The sequence below is a fragment of the Microtus ochrogaster genome, unplaced genomic scaffold, assembly GCF_000317375.1.
Source record: "Microtus ochrogaster isolate Prairie Vole_2 unplaced genomic scaffold, MicOch1.0 UNK3, whole genome shotgun sequence".
Taxonomy (NCBI): domain Eukaryota; kingdom Metazoa; phylum Chordata; class Mammalia; order Rodentia; family Cricetidae; genus Microtus; species Microtus ochrogaster.
The window spans coordinates 18,745,513-18,749,726 of NW_004949101.1; positions in this window are offsets into that span (position 1 = coordinate 18,745,513).

The window sequence follows — 4,214 nt, forward strand, 5'->3', positions numbered from 1 at the left end:
ATGTGTGGAGGTAGCACACTCCTGACCCAATTGCTTCCTGTCCTCAGCTTCTCTTCACCATGATAAAAAAACCTCAGAAAAAACCTACTTAAGGAAGGAAGGATTTGTTTGGGTCCACGGTTTCAGAGTTTTCAATCTGTTGCCACTAAGGGCACGGAAAGATAGAAACATCATGGAGGAAGTGCATGGTGCAGGAATGCTGTTCACCCTGTGGCCTCCAGGAAGCAGAGAGGACGGGAGCCTTAGAAAACAAACTACTTCAATTACCTCCTAATAGCTCATTACAAACCTGTCAGTAGTGCTGGGCGGTGGTGGCACACGCCTTTAATCCCAGCACTCAGGAGGCAGGGGCAGGTGGATCTCCGTGAGTTTAAGGCCAGCCTGGGATACAGAGTAAGAGTAAGGCCAGCCAGGGATACACAGAGAAATCCTGTCTCAAAAAAGCAAAAGCAAAGAACAAACACCCCCCCCCCCACACACACACACCGCAGCAAAAACAAACCTGCCAGTGGATATGGAGGTTGATGCTGACATCTTGGCAGGATCTAGAATAATCTAGAAACAGACCTCTGAACTTGTCTGTGACAAAGGGTCTAGACTGGAGTAACAGGAGTGGGAAGAACTCCCCTAACTGTGTGTGTCATCATTCCGTGGTCTCTGGTCCTGGACTTAGAATAAAAAGGAGGAAGTGAGCTGGGTACCAGCTTCCATCTTTGTCTCCTTCCTGACTGTAGACATGATATGACAAGCTGCCTCACACTCCTGTGGCCATTTCTTTTCTGTCATGGTGGGCTGTACCTTACAAAAAAATTCATTTTAAAACAGTTCTTTGGCAGGACTGGCTCAGTGGTTCAGAGTGTGTACTGCACTAGCCGAGGGTCCAATTTCAGTTCCCAGCACCCAGGCAGGTGGTTCACAACTGCCTGTAACACCAGTTCCAATGGAACTGACCACCTGTTCTGGCCTCCATGGGCGTTCAGTCACATGCCCCTGCCCACACGCAGTCACACACGCATAACTAAAAATAAAGCCAATCTTAAAAGTTTCTTTGGTTTATGCTACATTTACAATTAATTAAAGATGAGAGCAAATTTACGCACACATAGGATGAATGTGGATGCTATTTTTATGTAAGAATTAGATATTTGGGGTGGGGAGAAGGCTTTGTTAGTGAAGTGTTTTCCACGCAAGCATGAGGGCCTGACTTTAAACCCTAGCACCCATGTAAAAGCCAGGAGCAGTGAAAGGCAACTATGTAATCCCAGTGCTGCGTGGAGGGTAAGCACCCCATCCCTGGGAATTGCTGACGGCACTGGTGAACCCCAAGTCCAGGAAAGACCCTGTCTCAATAAAGCAAGTGGAGAGTCTGGAGGAAGATGCTCTGTGTTAACCTCTGGCTTCCACACACATGTGTACATACACTCATGGACACATGAACATGTACATGCACATATATGGCAAGAAGGAAGTGTTAGCCGACTACTTGACAGAGAAGGACATAAATCATCTTTCAGACTTTTCAGTGTTAACTGATATTTTGAGTCTGTCATTGTGTATACTGAATTTGCTATCTCACTTCACATAAAATATGTAGTAAAGTGATGCACTATGGTAAAAATATCTCACGTTCTAAGAGACTGAAACTTTTGCTGGACCTCACCTCACAGACAGAGTTAATAATATACTTTGAAGTCACTTAAGACTTAAGGCTGCTACCCTATTTGTCTAGCCTGCGTTTAAGAGAATGATAAAGCACACAACCTTCCTTACCCTGGATTTCCTATGTAACCAACATTTACAGCCTATGGTAATGCATAGATGAAATATGGAGTTATTTATTCTTCTATGCCACTGATCCAGAGTAATCACCCATGTTCTAATACTCATCTGCTGAAAGCAGCAAAATAGAGGTTGAAAACAGTTTTAAAAAGGAATATCATCATAAATGTCAAACACAACATCTGAATATTGCTGGATAAACAATGATGTTTGTAATACTGTTTGTTGTCTAGGTCAGTAAGAACCCGTTGGAGCCAGTACCTTAATTCCTTATGAAACCTGGTTAAAGGTGTCTGTAAAGGTATCCCATTCCTTCCCATGCAATGCTTTCTGTGCTGTTCAGTAAATATGAAACCCTTTATTAGGAACAGACACACATTCACACTGATATATATATATATATATATACACAGCAGATAGACAAACACACATGGAGAGAAACAAAAACCAGACGGGGACAGATTGACAAGACAGCTTTCCAGCAGGCACAGATTCAGACCCATCCAGCAAACAGTCAGAAGGCAAAAGACACAGAGAGCAAGAAGCAGAGAATTCAAATCTGGGCTCGCTCTTTGCTAAATGACACCAAGAGGAAGTGCTTTTATTTCTTTTCTTAATATAACACCAGCACATTGTTGGTGACTCAGAGTTCATCACTAATGTGTTAAATTCATGAAACATAATACAAAATAACAAAAATATGCTTAGGACCATTCCAGAAATAATTAGAATTTCTTTTTACTAATCCCAAGCTATAATTTACTGATTATTTGTCTTCTGAGCCTCAAGTTGCAACTTAAACAATAATTTTCAAAATCAAACATCTTAGGACAATACAATCTAAAGAAAGAATAATTTAATATTTGTAAACAGAGAAATGATAAAGGAAAACATTGCATATTAAAAGTGGCTTATGGGGGCTAAAGAGATGATTCAGCAGTTAAGATCACTGGCTGCTCTTTCAGAGGACCCAAGTTCAATTCCCAGCACCCACATGGCAGCTCACAACTGTCTGTACTGCCTGTTTCAAAAGACCTGACATCCTCACACAGATATACATGCAGGCAAAACACCAATGTACATAAAATAAAAATAAAAATATTTTTTAAAAAGTAGTTTGTGTTATCATGATTCTATTATGTTTCTAGAAGAACAGAAAATTTAGTTTGCACAGCAGAAACTCTGTACTTGGGAATACGACGGCCTCATCTCAGCCCAGGTATTTCAGGTGGTGTTTGTGGGCATAGTGTAGTGTGACAGCCTACATAGAGACAAACGCACAGATTGTGTGTTCACAACCAAAGCTGCACTGAAGCCGCAGGCACACCTGGAGCTGCCAACACCTCAGATTCACTGCACATTAGATTTTGAATTAGTTTTTGATCATTGCATATTCAGAAACTGCTAAGAGTTGCTATAGGAGTATACAGCAGGTGACAACTAGTGTTCAGCAGATCCACCCACCAGACAAATGACTCTGTGATGGGAAGCCCCACCTGGAAAGGCCATGGAGTCACTGAATGTAAATGACCAGCTGCTCTTGTTGGTAATTTCTCTCACATGCCTCTTCATTTCTTCCCTACGAATTGCATTCCTTCCCTAACAACAGCTATGGGTATCATTCTCACTGCTTATGTGTTTATTTCATGAGTATATTCCATCTTCGGGCACACATATGGCTGTGGATGGTCAGGAAGATGAGTTCTGCTTAACTGTATAATTTTGATGACTAGAAATAACACTAGGAGATTTTTCATTGTTCAGACTGACATAGGAAAATAATAGTACTTTCAGTCACCAAGACAGTTAATTTCAAGACTTAGGAAAAAGTTCAAAGCAAATCGGTTGGTTGCCCCTGGAGACAAATACATGGGGTTATTGTCCCAGGTGTTTGTTGCTGATTCAAGGTCCGGCTTGAGGCAACTTTAGTAGACATAACTCTCATGCAGAGGTGACTTTCTGCGTGTACTCCCTGCCACTCAAGGCCCAGCTAACCAATCGTTCTTGTTATTTTCTGTCTGAGAACCCTCATCAACTGAGAGCTACGTGCTTGGCCAAGTGTCACTCACTGGCCAGACCATGGGACCTCCCTAGCCTGAGAAAAACTGTGTGACTTGTCTTGTTTGATGAGACTGGATTGGTCCTGAAAATGTCACACATGATTGTCCAGAGTTCGGCAGTGAAAGGAAGGCCGTAGAGCTAGAGATGTGGAGTCTGCGCAGAGCTAACTGGGGAGGCTGCTGTGTAGACAATGGGGAGCAATGTTGAGCTAATTAGCGAGGCGTGTAGAGCTATGTAGAGGAGCCAGAGAGATTTTTCAGAGAGGACATTTTTCAAGATGAAGAGAAACTCACCATCAAAAAGTGTGTTTCCTTATTTACTCCTCAGATAGAAAAGTCTAGCACTGCCTCATTTGTGAATTTTTTTTTTTTTTT